The sequence below is a fragment of the Lathamus discolor genome, chromosome 15 (assembly GCF_037157495.1).
Source record: "Lathamus discolor isolate bLatDis1 chromosome 15, bLatDis1.hap1, whole genome shotgun sequence".
NCBI classification, from domain to species: domain Eukaryota; kingdom Metazoa; phylum Chordata; class Aves; order Psittaciformes; family Psittacidae; genus Lathamus; species Lathamus discolor.
In genome coordinates this window covers 11,697,597-11,713,572 of record NC_088898.1, presented here as the reverse complement: position 1 = coordinate 11,713,572, position 15,976 = coordinate 11,697,597, and the positions used below count along the sequence as shown (strand labels likewise).

The 15,976-nt window shown below is 50.5% G+C and overlaps 3 long non-coding RNA genes across 4 annotated transcripts; 2 read left to right on the top strand and 1 right to left on the bottom strand.

The window, feature by feature from the left end:
* Positions 1 to 3,740: 3,740 nt before the first annotated feature.
* Positions 3,741 to 6,776, bottom strand: LOC136022352 (uncharacterized). 2 transcript variants are annotated; one of them, XR_010616141.1, is made up of 6 exons: positions 6,700 to 6,776; positions 5,737 to 5,838; positions 4,771 to 4,806; positions 4,603 to 4,638; positions 4,351 to 4,407; positions 3,741 to 3,878 (listed from the first exon to the last, which is right to left on the bottom strand). It is a non-coding gene; the product is annotated as an uncharacterized LOC136022352 (long non-coding RNA). The 2 variants fall into 2 exon arrangements; XR_010616140.1 differs by lacking the exons at positions 5,737 to 5,838; positions 6,700 to 6,776 and having other exon boundaries at positions 4,771 to 5,139.
* Positions 6,777 to 8,362: 1,586 nt separating this feature from the next.
* LOC136022465 (uncharacterized) lies at positions 8,363 to 11,668 on the top strand. Its single transcript, XR_010616176.1, has 3 exons — positions 8,363 to 8,590; positions 10,148 to 10,293; positions 11,582 to 11,668. It is a non-coding gene; the product is annotated as an uncharacterized LOC136022465 (long non-coding RNA).
* A 373-nt stretch (positions 11,669 to 12,041) lies between these two features.
* LOC136022466 (uncharacterized) lies at positions 12,042 to 13,301 on the top strand. Its single transcript, XR_010616177.1, has 2 exons — positions 12,042 to 12,336; positions 12,426 to 13,301. It is a non-coding gene; the product is annotated as an uncharacterized LOC136022466 (long non-coding RNA).
* Positions 13,302 to 15,976: the final 2,675 nt, after the last annotated feature.

Here is a 15,976-nt window from a genome sequence, read left to right as displayed (position 1 = left end):
GCCTACCAAGAGTGAAAAACATCAAACCTCATGATCCTTCCCTATCAGGTAAATGCTGCCTCAGTGTCTTTCAGAAGGACCCTCTGAAGAATTGCTCAGAGTGACTGGAGATTGGAGCAGTATCACCCACCCGGCACTTCCCTTCCCTGCCAGGGGTTTTTCCTTCACCCTGTGATAAACACATAAATGTATTGGCTTTCACAAACCATAGGTGTTGCTATGTGGATATAACCGTATGAGTTCGCAAAGCTCGCTAAAGACACAAGATTAGACAACTAGTTGAAAATGGCCAGAACTCTTGAGCAAAATGGACTCACATAGCACAAGAGTTTGTAAAGGTAAAAGGGGGGGGGGGGGGAGGGGGGGGAGGGGCTTGATAGAAGAAAAACTAGTGCCTGGAAAATATAGTGTTAAAGTACTTTTAGGCTAACTTATGTTTGTCTGGCATAACGAGTTGCTGTACGTGCATTTGCCCTTTGCTGTATGTTGCTGTGTGCATGCCTGGGCACCTTTAGCTGAAGTCTCCCTGTCACAGCGGCATGCTTGACGGAAAACTCCCGTGTTATCAGGACATTGCTAATGGTCTGCTGCTGTTACTGACTGGCATTTCTCCCCTTTATGGTGAGGAAGGTAAAGGCAAGAGAGACAAAGCTAAGGGGCAGATAAAATACATCCCTCAAGGCATTTTAGAAGGCCTCCCAAAGGAAAGATCTAGTCTCTGACGCAAACTGGAGTGACATGCCCTGTCCATGTGGCAGGGCAAGTCATAGCTGGAACTCAGCTGGCCCTGGAATTGGTTCCAAGTCCAGAGCCCTTCTAGCTCCAGCCGGACATTGCTGGATGCCCCTGCTCTGCCAGCTGATCCCCAGTGCATGAGAAAGGTCTGATCCACGGTCTGCTTATGGCCTCTGAAAAGCTCGTGATGTGTGAGCGTGCACCAGCATTGAATAGCTGAGATAGTGAAAGGCAGAGATGTGTTCCTTGGCCTCCCTCTGCCCAGCTTTGGGCCATGGCAGGGGAGCAGGCCTGCTGTCCTGGGGCTGGTCACTCCGCTGAGGTGGTCGTGTGTTCTCAGAAGCCCCAACAGAAGGTGGGGAAGCTCAAGGGCTGGTAGTTGCAAAGCAGAGGAGGAGGGGTGGTCAGGCTGCCTTACCTTTCCCAGGCAGTAGTCCTGGTTTTGGCTGAGATAGAGTTAATTCTCTTCCGTGTAGCTGGTGCAGTGCTCTGTTTTGGCTTTAGTCTGAGAACAATGCTGGTAACCCAATTTCAGCATAAAGTAGTAATGTAATATTTAATGAAAATGGTAACTGCAGTTATCTGAGCAAAACTGGCTTTTTGAGGTATCAGCTCCCTCTGCTTTACAGGATTTAAGCTCCTTGCTTAGCTTATCTCATGGGAAGTATCCCAAAGTTCAGTGTACAAGTACAGGACTTGAGTAAGGATTCAATATTTTGCTCTTTGCTCATCTTGGCTTTGTAGGGTTTCCTAGCATTATGAAATGTGGAGGGAGCATGTAGTACCTCCCTGCAGTACCTGAATAGAAACTTCCAAGCAGCAGCTTGTAGTTTTTAATGGAATCACTCCAATTCATCTTCAGGATACTCTCCCCACTACCAAAATCTTCTCCCTACAGCTGTCTCCCAATCCTCCTTGCTATGTTGCTAACTCTCTTCATACCCACCCCCCTCTACAGTTCATCCATCAACCTTCCCAAGCTCTCTACCTGTTTTCCTGGTTACCATTCATTTGGCTTAGAGCTCTTGGTAAGCTAATTTCTTGTTATGTGCTGATAGACTCATGGGCTTTCAGAACATGTAAGGGCACAGTTTTCTAGTTTCCATATAGGCAGCAGTTGGTTGCGTATGTCTCTTATTTTTCATAAATCAGCTTTAATTCTTGAGGGATGGGGAAACAGAAAATCTGACAAGGGCTCAAGCCGACGTGGAGATGACAATTTACATTTAAATCATTAAATTTGCTGCCAAGTCATTTGTAATTTCAGTCACCGCTAGTGAAAGTCACACCATTTTTTACAATTACTTTCAGTAAGAAAAAGACCTCTGTATATGATTAATTTCAAATGTATATGATTAATTTCAGTCCCAGTTTGTGCAGTCCTTCCTGTTGATCCTGCTTCTAGGATCCAGACTCTGATCTCTCTGGGCAAACCTATCCAGAAAAAAAAAAAACAAAAAGAAAAGTATCTATATAGGCAAACCCATCCCAAGTATGCAGAGTGGCGTGCTGCAAATTTTATGACAGCAATTATATTTCCTCCAGCTGCTTTTAAATGCTTCAGTTTTTTTAGAGCTGCCAGCAATGGGTCATCATTTAAATCACACCTTGCTATTGAACCTGTTCTTCCAAAGCTGCCAGCAAAGTTATTTACTTTCATTTAGAGCATCTAGTCAAATACTAATGAACTGACACCAACCTGGAGAGTATGGCAAGCATCATATCAAAGAGCACTTTGCTTTTGTTCCTTCTTCAGAAGGGAACATGCAGAAATACCTGCTAGAAACAGCCCCACATTGAGAGTTGCCAGTGGTGATGACAGATAAGGAAGATGGGAAGCAATCTTCTTTTGCTTCCATATGCCTGCTAGATATGTATAGAGGGAGAAGAGGGTATGATACTTGGTTTAGCAGACAGAAGCCATCCAGAGTGGGTCTTCTCCAAGGCGCTCTGTCTTCCCAAGGTCTCTCCCAAAGGATCTTTGGCTGAAAATCAGCTGCATTTCTGCCAGAGCCTCCTCTGAGCCTGTGGCACTGAAGCTGCCACATTTGTGCAAGCAGCTTTGTCTGGCTGGTGATGCATTGAGAAGGTGACAGAGGCAGAGTTTATTTGCTATTTCTCATGCCCTAAAGAGCCACTTTGCCCTGCAAACTGTCTGACTGCTCAGTCAGAAGGAAGCAAAGGAAGCCTGCAGAATCGCAGAGGGTATTATAGGATCCTGGTCTGAAAACAGCACAGGTCCCAAACATTTGGCATTCCAGGAGTCTGCTGGCACACTGCAAGTAAGGAGAGGGTAATCCTCCTCTTCTGGCTTGCTCATGTTCTTATCAAGCACTTACCCTGATCAAAGACTTTTCAGTCTCTCATGCTCTGCCAGTGAGGAGGGGCACAAGAAGCCAGGAGGAAGCAGAGACAGGACACCTGACCTGAACTAGCCACAGAGGTACTCCAGACCACAGACTGTCATGACCGGTATAGAAACTGGGGGAGTTGGACGGAAAGGACCGTTTGATGCTGGATCAGGCTGGGTATTGGTCAGCGGGTGCTGAGCAATTGTATTGGGCAACACTTGTGTTTTCTGGATTTTCATTTCTCTTTTTCTGTTGCTTCCTAGTATTATTATAATTTCTGTTATTGTTGGTATTATTTATATTATCACTATATTTTACTTGCTTTCAATTATTAAACTGTTCTTATCTCCACCCGCAGGTTTTACATTCTTCCCATTCCCCTCACCATCCCACCCAGGGGGTGGGCGAGCGGCTGCCTGCTGCTGAGTTACCAGCTGGGTTTAAACCACGACAGAGGGACACTCCAGTTTGCCCTCATCTGCCCTTCCCTGGGGCACACGGTGTGTGCAAAGGGAATCTCCTTTACACAGACACCACAGGAGCCCACACTCCCTCAGCCACTCTGCTCACTGTGCTGATGCAGCCAGAGAGGATCCAGGCACGCGGCCGCTGGCAGAGGAGAGGGGACACAGACACAGACACACAGAGCGCAGCTTTGCTGAACGGGTTTACTGATCGTAAGAGGGAAATGGCCCAGGGCTCCCAGGGGATCAGGTGGGGTCCTCCAGGGATGACCATCTCCTCATGCCGCTGGAGGGGGACACGATAAGGATGTCACCACCACTTCCGGTCCTGAAAGACAGATCCCAAAATGAAACACCTGCCCGCAGTGTCTGCTGGGACATGAGAGGGGCCTTGTCCCCAGTGTCTCTCTCTGCAGAGACCTGGGGAAGGAGAAGGGAGTTGGAGACCCCAATATGCCTGGGATAGGGCTTGGCTCTTGTGAGATCCTTAGTGCACCCAGACTCCCTTACAACAGGATGCCTTGAAACCTCACAGAGCCCTGCCCAGCCCTCACGGTGATCCTGGGGCTCTGTATGGCACCAGAGACCTTGCCTGGCCTGCACAGTGATCCTCTGGGCCTGCTAAGCCCCGCTGAGTGCAAGCAAAGGCAGCTCTGTCCAACTTGCCCTGGCACATGGATCATGGACAGTCCCCTCTGTTTCCCTCTTCCATACCCAAGCTCTGGCCACCCCTGAGGGCTCAGGGATTTCCTGGGTCTCAGAATCCCTTGTGGGGCTGGAAATGCCCTGATGCTGCTCACCTAGACACGAAGACCTACAGCCAGGCGTTTCTGGCGGAGAAGCACCTCGAAAGGAACCTGGGGAGAAACGGAGGGTTAGGGACCCGGGGGGGGGTGGGGGTGGGGGCTCCCTGGAAAAACATTGGGGTGTGGGGCAGCTCTCGAGGGTTGTAGTGGGGTGCACTCGGGTGCGCAGGGGCACACTGGGATGTCCTGGAGTGTTGTGGCTGTGAGAGGGGAGCATCTGGGGACAGCAGAACTCAAGATACCTACCTCGGGCTTCTTCCCTTCCTCTATTTTGAATTCCCCCTGTAGAGAGACCACAAAACCTCACTGGTCACTGGTATGTCCCCAGTACCAGGGACCAGCAAGGGATGGGAGGCGTAAACTGCCGTCTAGTTGCCTAGACTGGTTGCCCTCTAAGTACACCCCAGTACTTACATTCAGGCTATAATCTCCACTTTCTTCTAAGACTACCTGGGAAAGAGAGCAAAGAGCTTGTCTGGATTGGACCTTGGTGCGGCTTTGTGTGGGGCACAGGTATCCCCAGCCTCCCCAGGCCCATGGCTTCCCTCTGGTCTGAGCAAGAAGTTCCCTTCTGCTCCCCCCACCCCATTGCTCCAAGTTTCACCTGGGATACCTGTTCATGCAGTGACGAGGGGTGGGGACAGAGGTAAGGATAGCCTGGGGAATTAGGAGTCTCCAAAGGGGATGGGGTGACTGGGACCCAAAGACAGGGCACTGGCGGGAATTAACCAGGCTGATGGCGTTGAAGGAACAGGACTGTGTGGGATGTTAATGTGGGGTAGAGGAATTCCAAGTGCAGAGGATACGGGGACTCCAAGCCTGCTGGATGGTAGAGGCAGAAGGACGACTGCAGAGGACCAAACTGAGGGGACTGGGAGAGTATTAGGGAGCTGGGGATTCAAGGAAGTGTTTTGGGGACATTACCACAGTGGACAGGAAGAAAGGCAAAGGACCGACGGGGGCAACGTCAGAGGATCAGAGGGAGGGCATCTGGGGACCCTAGGTAGGACACAGAGGAGATCCCAGGGAGGAGATGTCTGAGGGGACTGGAAGGATGAAGGGGCCCATAAGGGAGGGGTGTGGGGGAACCGAGACAAGAAACCGGTCGGGCCCTCCTAGGGAGGAGATAGGTCTGACCAGTCAGTGAAGAAGCTGGGCTCTGGATATCAGGAGCTATACTGCGGGGAGGCTTGGGAACAGACAGAACTGTGGAAGGCAGAAAGCTGCATCGCCTGGGGCTTCCCTTGCTTGGGAAAGGGAGAAGACAACTCAAGGGGTTTCATGCTCACCGCTATGAATTCATCCTGCAGGGGAGCTGATGTCCTGCAGCCAAGACCTGTTCCCAGCCTTGAGCCCCTCCACGGGGCACTGGCAACTCACCTGAGCATCTGCTGGGGTGCACAGCAGGATGGTGAAGAGCAGGGCCATGCTGAGCACTGATACCTTCATGTTTCTCTGTGTTGTGGTGAGTCCTGGATGAGGCTGGAGAAGGTGAGGGGCAGATTTATCCCTCCCAGGACTCCTCCTTGCCCTCCCCGAGAGCCCCCAGGGCAAAGCCAGACTTGGCAGAGACACCAGCCCTGGCAGCAAGCCCGGCCTAGGCACAGAGTCACCCCTGCCTCCAGCATGGCTTCAGCCACCTTTGCCGGCATCAGTCCAGCTTCCTGCATGGGGCAGCTGGACATGCAAGTGCCCAGGCATCTGGGGGTGGTGAAAGGGAACAGACAAAGGACCCCTTAAAGCCAGATGTCCTATGGTGTCTACCCACTGCTCCAACACAAAAGCACCCTCCGACAGCCCCTCCAAGCCAGATCCCCCTATCTGCCAGTGGCCCTCACCTCCCAGCACTACCATCTCCCAGTGCTGCCTGCCTCCCAGGACTGTCTTTTCCCCCAGGACTCTCCAAGGGTTGATGCTAGCCTTAGACCTGGGGTCTCTAAGCAGAACTGTCCCTGCCCCCTCTCCGTCCCTTGGGTAAACAGGGGGCTGGGAATGACCCCTCTTCCTGGGGCATGAAGGACCCCGGGATTACGGAACAGTGGGAGGTGGGAGGACAGCTGCGGTGCACTGGCAGGTGGGGATACTGCCGGGTGACTGGGATCTTCAGTCACAGGAGGCAATGGTGAGCACTGGTGAATGCTGGGCACTGGGAGATGAGGGTTCGGACTGAAGGAGTGGGCTGGGGTGGTCACAATGCCCAGCTCCAGCCCAACTCATTTTCCATGCACTGCAGGCCCCAGTCTGGTCCAGTCCCCACCCATGGCCTCCCCAGTGCAGAGAACAGAGCAGAATATCCCCTGCCCTGGCCACCAGCCTGCCACTGCCTGAGGCCACCATACCCACCCAGATCACTGGAGTCCCACTCTGCAGAGCTGCCTCCAGATGGTGGGTCCCAATGACTCTTCCCCATCAAGGCTCTGGCTCCAGCCATGTCCCTGGATGGCACTCGGACACTAGTCACCCAAGGCCCTTGTCCCCAAGGGATGTCCCTTCAGTGCCCTCATCCTTGGCCAGGCCAGCTCTGTCCCCAAGCAAGATGTGGCCATCTGGAGGAACACCGAGAAGCAGATGCTTGTCCTCAGGCAGCCACTTGGAGCTAATTGCAGGGACAACAGATCTCCTGTGGCAACAGGAGAGATGTTTGTTCTTGTCATCCCTCCTCTGTGTGTGTGTGGCTGATAAGCTGTATTTGCCCAGGGCCAGGAAGTGCTGGGGTGGTCACAGTGCCCTGCTCCAGCTCACCCCATTTCCCGTGCACTGCAGGCCCCAGTCTGGTCCAGTCCCCAGCCATGACCTCCCTGCCAAGGAGGGCAGTGCTGTGGGTACCAGGCTAGGGGCAGGTCTAGGGCACCCCGCACACTCGCTGGGGCTCCCTCACTCCGCTGGGACAGGCTGGAGCCCAGAGGTGAGGGCAGTCCCAGGGCAGCAGCCTCATGGCCAGGATGTCCCTCTCTTTCACTGCCATCCTTGGCAGGCTCTTCCACTCTGTCTTAGCTTCTCCAGGTTCACCCTCAACCCCCATCAGGCATTCTCATGAAATGACAACTTGCAGGACACACTGGAAGCACCAACATGCTCTTGCTGACATGTTCCTGTGCCACTGGCCACATTTGTGCAAGCAGCTCTCTCTGGCTGGTGATGCATCGGGAAGGTAACAGAGGCGGAGTTTATTTGCTATTTCTCATGCCCTAAAGAGCCACTTTGCCCTGCAAACTGTCTGACTGCTCAGTCAGAAGGAAGCAAAGGAAGCCTGCAGAACCGCAGGGGACATCATACGATCCTGGTCTAAAAACAGCACTGGTCTCAAACATTTGGTGTTCCAGGAGCCTGCTAGCACACTGCAAGTAAGGAGAGGGTAATCCTCCTCTTCTGGCTTGCTCACGTTCTGTATCTGAGATCTTCCATAGATAGAAACACAAGCAAAGGTGTTGATTTAGTCTCTGAAAACTTTGTGTGTTTGCTCTGCACTCCGAACTGCTGTACTTCATACATACCCAAGAGTGCATGTGTTACCTGGTCCTTCAGGTGCTTCAGGCGAGTGCTAGAGATGAAGACTGTCACGTGTTTAGTGCTCAGTGGAGATGAAGAAAAAATTCCCTATGTATTTTACCATGAATTACCTTAACTTCAGATTGATTTTGCTTTTATGGCAAAGGAAGGAGTTGGCTTCCCTAATAATGCTGGAAAATCTGGAGGATTTTGGTTAAATAAATGTGGCTTGTTTTTTGTTTTTTTTTTTCCACAAAGATAAAGACAATTCATAGTAACCTAAGAGCGGGCCAAGGCCAAGTGCTGGCTCAGAAGAGGCTGCTGCTCAGGCCGCCTGGTGACTTGGGCTGACATAAATTCTGTATATGTCCATGGCAGCTGTTTGTGCCCAAATGCTAATCCGTCCTGCCCTCGTTAGCCCCGGAGGCCTGGCGTTCATCAGTCGATTGGAACAGCTGTATGGGTCTGGTACACTGCCAGCGCGGTCAAGGTTGAGCAAGTCGGCCAGGAGAGCTGCGGGACTCTGCAGAAGGAACGACGACCGCTGGGAAAAAGAGCAGGCCAACGCCAGAGCAGTGCCGGGGGCCGGCGCAGGGCGGCTACGCGGGCCTCCCTCTAGGCCGCAGCTCCGGGCGGGGCCGCCGGCGTTTCCACGGCAACGCGTCGGCCATGATACGGGGCCTCGCACCGCACCAGGCGACGTGGGGAGTGTTGTCGGGAGCGTAGTCATGGCCGTGGGTCTGGGGTGAGTTTTCGCTGTGCCTGCGGTCACGGGCACGGAAGAGGCGAGGGTGGCTAGCTGTGGCCACGGCTCCAGGCAGGGCCTGCCCCGCGGGCCGGGGGCCGGCGAGGTACGGGGTGCTGGTGCTGGGCTGCGGGGAGAGACCGGCGGAGGCGCCTCCTCTCTGCCACCCCGGTACGATAGTTCCGCGGGCCCGGGACGGCTGTCGGTGATGCGCCGTGGCCGCGTGTCCACCAGCGAGTGTTCGCTGGGAGCCCTGCCCGTCCGTGGGCAGGGGAGGGGTGGTCTGGAGGCCGTGCTTCCTGCTTGTAAGGAGAGCGGCTCGGATGCCGGCTTCCTTGGGCTTTCTCTCCGTGCTCGCCCTGTACTGGTGCCAAACTAAGTCTTAGCTTATTCTGAGTAAGGCAAGAGCTTTCACAGCCTCCGTGTGATGTCTGAGAGCACGTTCACATGTTCAACCAGCCCTCACTGCTCTTCCTGCTGGTCCTGTCAGTCCGTGTCTGGGTTGGTAACACGTCCACTGTGGAAATAAAAACTGAGCTCCACGTTTTCACGTAACACCCTCTGTTCTCTCCCTTGGACTGCTGAGTCTGTCCTCAGTCCCAGAGATAACGGTGAATGGTTGCTGTGAGTGCTGTTATTAGCCCCATAATGTTCTTTTGTTTTAAGCCAGGGGCAGTCATTCCTTTTATGCCACAAAGTGCCAAGACTATGGCAGGGCTGCATACTTTATGGTTACTTTTAATGCAACAGAAGAAGTGAAGAATTGAGATTGTTATTTAAGTGTGTTTGCTTTTAATTAACAATTCTTGATTGATTTATATAAAATATCTTCCAAATGTTTGGTTTTGCTTCAAAGTGGTGAATACCTTAAAGTGTTTGTGACTGAAATCAATGACAATCAAATTTCAGACAGGTACAGTCAGATGGGCAAGTTGGTAGCTCAGGTTTTCTTCACTGAAGAGAGGGGGTTATGGACAACTTTTTTACTGAGCATCTACCACTTTCATACAATCCAGCACTTGGTTGATGTATGGTACAAAATTTCATCAGTGCTTTCTACGGAAGGGTGAAAGTGACAGTTTTGAAGCGCTTTTAAAGCAAGTGGTGTGTAAAGTTTTAATAATCCAGTCACTTCACATGCGTCTGTCAGTTGAAGACTTTTACCTTTTGTTCTGAATGCAGAATGCTAAAGGTATATTGGCATACAGGTCTTTATGACAGCTGTTGAGTGACTGAACAGATGTCAGTTTATCCTCTGTTGTTTAGCAATGAGAATATGAACACTGAGATACATCTACTGAAGTAGTATGAACTACTGATTACTATGTGATGGAAGAGCTTCTAGAGAAATTGGTAAAATCTTGGCTGGGCTTTGAAGCCCACAACTAAAGTGAGGTTGGGACTGTGCCCAGTCTTAACTGTGTAACAGATTCATCCTCTTCATGTGTCAGTTGCCTGCATCTTGTTAGTCCTGCTCTGTTGCAGTAAGAATGCAATTTCACTTATTTTTGTCCTATTGGTTGTATCATTCTTGTTGTCCTCTTTTGTGGATTACAGAGATATGTGGAAAGTTGTACATAGGCCACCGCCACGGAAATGGGATTTACTACTGGCCTGATGGTTCTTAATTCACTGGAGCTCTTTATCTTGGCCGTGTAGAAGGCTGTGGATCGTCGGAATGGAAGGATGGCAGAAAATTTCAGGTAACTGGGAAATTACTGTGCTAATACTGCAATTCCTGTGCCTTTCAAAGTCAGCAGTGTTTTGGTTTGTTTCTTTCTTCTTCTTTTTTTTTTTTTTTTTTTTTTTTTCCGAGTAGCTCCCTTAGTGTTTTAGTTCTTTAGAGCAAAATTGTCATGCTTTGATCTCCCGTGAGTTAGGATGCTGTTTCAACAGCTTAGCTTCTGCTGTACTCTACTTTTCCATGGGGAAATATTGAAGGAGATGATAATAGAATCATTTGAGCTGGAAAAGACCCTTAAGATCATCAAGGCCAACCATTAACCCAGTACTGCCAAGTCCACCACTAAACGATATCCGTAGGTGCCACATCTACATGTCTTTTTAAATACCTCCAGGATGGTGACTCCACCACTTCCCTGGGCAGCCTGTTCCGAGACCTGACCACCCTTTCAGTGAAGAAATGTTTCCTAATGTCCAGACTAAACCTGCTGTGGTGCAACTTGAGGCCATTTTCTCTTTTTACTTGAAAAAGAGACCAACCCCCACCTCACTACAGCCTTCTTTCAGGCAGTTGTAGAGAGTGATAAGGTCTCCCCTGAGCCTCCTTCTCTCCAGGCTAAACACCCCCAGTTCCTTCATCACACTTGTGCTCCACACCTTTCACATACGAGTCTGCTTAAATTTGATGATGTTTATGCCTCACCTACCGCAGTGTCAAGGTCAAACTAGGATACCATTTGTAGGAAGACTGAAACTCCTGTCCTGTAGTGCTCTGTTTGCTGCTGAGACTCTTCTGTGGGCATGTCTTGTCATGCTTGCGAGACTATAGATATCCTAAATTTAGTTACATTGTAAGAAAAGAAATGTGTCATTTCCAGAATGTGTGTGTGCGCCAGATGTGTTTCAGAAATGTTTTTTTTTTTTTTGATAAGGTAGTAAAATCTAACCAAAAATCTGTCCTGGACCAAAAGGTTGCAGTCTAAAATTGATCACAGAGTAAAATTAAAATAAAATCTTGCCTAGGCCTTAAAAGCATCAGGAATTGTAATCTAAACGTTACATCCTCCTGTAGTTAAATTTAGGACCTTCCACTGTTTGCATGATGAAAGATTTGTGTTTGCTGTTAATAGACCAAAGTGAATATGAAGGTCTTGCTGTGCAGATTGGCTTTGGCAGTTATTGCTCTGTCAATAGGAAGTGGACCAGTAAGGCCCAAAGCAGCCAGATTGGTTTAAATATAATCCAGACTGTAACTGTACAAATTGTTTGATCTCTGACTGATACTCATGAGTTTACTTGTTTCTTTAGGGGCTGTACAAATCTGATGAGCGATTTGGACCAGGGATTGAGAGCTATCCAGATGGCCGTCAGGATGTTGGGTTGTGGCTCAGAGATCATCTAATTAAGCTATGTACTGAAGTGCCTGGTTATTTTTCTGTCTTGGATTATCCAGCACACTACAGATACATTGATGACAGATTTCAGAAGGGGTATTTTTCACTTGAGGAAGACCCATTTTTGTGTAGCTATAAACATCTCCCTTTTGATGATAAGGATATTTTACCTGAAGGAGTCTTTGGATATTCTCGTAACATGGATCATTTTACTTTGACTCGCTCCTTCCTGGAAGAGTGTGGTGCTTTGTATTTTCAGAACACCTCGAAGCTGCCTGAGGAGGACCCTTGGCCTGTTGCAAATGTAACCTCACTGCTGGTTAGAATGCAGATGCATGTGTATAAGTGGCGTGGTTTAAACAAAAGTCATCCATAAATCACACAGTCGCTCTCTCACTCCCCCCCCTTCTTGCCTTCCCCCTACTCCTGGAGGGACGGAGAGGAGAATCGAAAAAAATGCAACTCCCACGGGTTGAGATAAGAACAGTTTAGTAACTAAGGTATAACACAAATCATTACTGCTACCACCAAAAATAACAATGGTAAAGGAAATAACAAGAGGAAAGAATACAACAACTCAACACCAGCCAACCAATAACTCGCCCCACTCCCCCCAGCCGAGCACCGACCGATACCTCCTCCAACCCTGCAGAGAGCTAGCCCTTCCAGGTAAACTCCCCGTTACATCCTGGGCATGACGTGCTGTGGTATGGAATACCACAGCTTGGGTCAGGTGTCCTGTCTCTGCTTCCTCCCAGCCTCCCCTCCTCCCTGGCAGAGCATGAGGCTCAGAAAGTCCTTGGCCAGACCAAACATTTGAGCAGCAACTGAAAACATCGGCATTATCAGCACTGTTCCCAGGCCAAAAAATCAAAATATAGCACTGCACTAGCTATTAAGAAGGAGGAAAATGCTATTGCTGAAATCAGGACAATAAGCACAGGTAACTGTTGATGATTTGTTTATTATGTGTGGATTTTTATCAGTTACTATCCATGGGTGTTCATTATTTTCAAATTTACATTGCAGGATAAAAGCTGCACTCCAGATTGGGTTTTGTGGCCTTGAGATTACAAATTGCCGATAAGTTGTTTTTTTTAAAAAAAGGAAACAAATAACATATTCATCTCTCAATTTATAGATTTTATTCCTTTAAGTTAAACATTGGGTTTATCCTGGTCACACCTAGAAAAATAATCCCATTACTCATTAACAAGTCAGTGTTTCTGGAAGCCCAGTTTTGAAAAGAATTGGGAGTCAAGAGCTGTAGAGACCTGTTCTGACCTTTGCTGTCCTGAGAGAGTCGTCTTGCATAGAAATGAAAATATGGAGAAGCACAGTGCCAGGTTTTTGAAAGTACTGAAAATGTGGCTATTGATGACTCTCTGTGGGTGTCTTGACTCTTGTTCTTCTTCAAGGCTATACAAAATACGATGTAACAAAAAAGTCTACAGCTAGAACTGCCAACTGCACATCAGTTTTTATGTAGCTTGGTACTTGTATGTGGAGATGCTTTTTGAGCCCACAGAGTATTTCCTTATTTGCTTTTCTGATATGAACACAAGCTACATATATGTATATTTTATTGTCATAGTTAAAGCAGATGATGAAAATTAAATCATAAACAAATGTTATGACTGTGCATGATAAATTGCTTCATAAAAACACATGGTAGTTAGTTTCCTTATCCATCATTCAAACATCTACTAAAATACTTTTAACTTGTTTAGATAAAATCTATATGCTACTGCCGGCACCCCATTAATATAAGCAAGCTCACCCCCCCCATGACGCATTCTCAGGAAGCACCAACTTGCAGAACATGCTGGAAGCACCAACATGCTCCTGCTGACAGGTTCCTGGTCCACTGGCCCTAGGCAAATACAGCATATCAGCCACACGCACACAGAGGAGGGATGACAAGAACAAACATCTCTCCTGTTGCCACAGGAGATCTGTTGTCCCTGCAGTTACCTCCAAGTGGCTGCCTGAGGACAAGCATCTGCTTCTCAGTGTCCCTCCGGATGGCCACATCTTCCTTGGGGACAGAGCTGGCCTGGCCAAGGATGAGGGCACTGAAGGGACATCCCTTGGGGACAAGGGCCTTGGGTGACTAGTGTCCGAGTGCCATCCAGGGACGTGGCTGGAGCCAGAGCCTTGATGGGGACAGAGTCATTGGGACCCACCATCTGGAGGCAGCTCTGCAGAGTGGGACTCCAGTGATCTGGGTGGGTATGGTGGCCTCAGGCAGTGGCAGGCTGGTGGCCAGGGCAGGGGATATTCTGCTCTGTTCTCTGCACTGGGGAGGCCATGGGTGGGGACTGGACCAGACTGGGGCCTGCAGTGCATGGAAAATGGGTTGGGCTGGAGCTGGGCGTTGTGACCACCCCAGCACTCCTTCAGCCCGAACCCTCATCTCCCAGTGCCCAGCATTCACCAGTGCTCACCATTGCCTCCTGTGACTGAAGATCCCAGTCACCCGGCAGTATCCCCACCTGCCAGTGCACCGCAGCTGTCCTCCCACCTCCCACTGTTCCGTAATCCCGGGGTCCTTCATGCCCCAGGAAGAGGGGTCATTCCCAGCCCCCTGTTTACCCAAGGGATGGAGAGGGGGCAGGGACAGTTCTGCTTAGAGACCCCAGGTCTAAGGCTAGCATCAACCCTTGGAGAGTCCTGGGGGCAAAGACAGTCCTGGGAGGCAGGCAGCACTGGGAGATGGTAGTGCTGGGAGGTGAGGGCCACTGGGAGATAGGGGGATCTGGCTTGGAGGGGCTGTCGGAGGGTGCTTTTGTGTTGGAGCAGTGGGCAGACACCATAGGACATCTGGCTTTAAGGGGTCCTTTGTCTGTTCCCTTTCACCACCCCCAGATGCCTGGGCACTTGCATGTCCAGCTGCCCCATGCAGGAAGCTGGACTGATGCCGGCAAAGGTGGCTGAAGCCATGCTGGAGGCAGGGGTGACTCTGTGCCTAGGCCGGGCTTGCTGCCAGGGCTGGTGTCTCTGCCAAGTCTGGCTTTGCCCTGGGGGCTCTCGGGGAGGGCAAGGAGGAGTCCTGGGAGGGATAAATCTGCCCCTCACCTTCTCCAGCCTCATCCAGGACTCACCACAACACAGAGAAACATGAAGGTATCAGTGCTCAGCATGGCCCTGCTCTTCACCATCCTGCTGTGCACCCCAGCAGATGCTCAGGTGAGTTGCCAGTGCCCCGTGGAGGGGCTCAAGGCTGGGAACAGGTCTTGGCTGCAGGACATCAGCTCCCCTGCAGGATGAATTCATAGCGGTGAGCATGAAACCCCTTGAGTTGTCTTCTCCCTTTCCCAAGCAAGGGAAGCCCCAGGCGATGCAGCTTTCTGCCTTCCACAGTTCTGTCTGTTCCCAAGCCTCCCCGCAGTATAGCTCCTGATATCCAGAGCCCAGCTTCTTCACTGACTGGTCAGACCTATCTCCTCCCTAGGAGGGCCCGACCGGTTTCTTGTCTCGGTTCCCCCACACCCCTCCCTTATGGGCCCCTTCATCCTTCCAGTCCCCTCAGACATCTCCTCCCTGGGATCTCCTCTGTGTCCTACCTAGGGTCCCCAGATGCCCTCCCTCTGATCCTCTGACGTTGCCCCCGTCGGTCCTTTGCCTTTCTTCCTGTCCACTGTGGTAATGTCCCCAAAACACTTCCTTGAATCCCCAGCTCCCTAATACTCTCCCAGTCCCCTCAGTTTGGTCCTCTGCAGTCGTCCTTCTGCCTCTACCATCCAGCAGGCTTGGAGTCCCCGTATCCTCTGCACTTGAATTCCTCTACCCCACATTAACATCCCACACAGTCCTGTTCCTTCAACGCCATCAGCCTGGTTAATTCCCGCCAGTGCCCTGTCTTTGGGTCCCAGTCACCCCATCCCCTTTGGAGACTCCTAATTCCCCAGGCTATCCTTACCTCTGTCCCCACCCCTCGTCACTGCATGAACAGGTATCCCAGGTGAAACTTGGAGCAATGGGGTGGGGGGAGCAGAAGGGAACTTCTTGCTCAGACCAGAGGGAAGCCATGGGCCTGGGGAGGCTGGGGATACCTGTGCCCCACACAAAGCCGCACCAAGGTCCAATCCAGACAAGCTCTTTGCTCTCTTTCCCAGGTAGTCTTAGAAGAAAGTGGAGATTATAGCCTGAATGTAAGTACTGGGGTGTACTTAGAGGGCAACCAGTCTGGGCAACTAGATTGATCAGAACATGAGCAAGCCAGAAGAGGAGGATTACCCTCTCCTTACTTGCAGTGTGCCAGCAGACTCCTGGAATGCCAAATGTTTGGGACCTGTGCTGTTTTCAG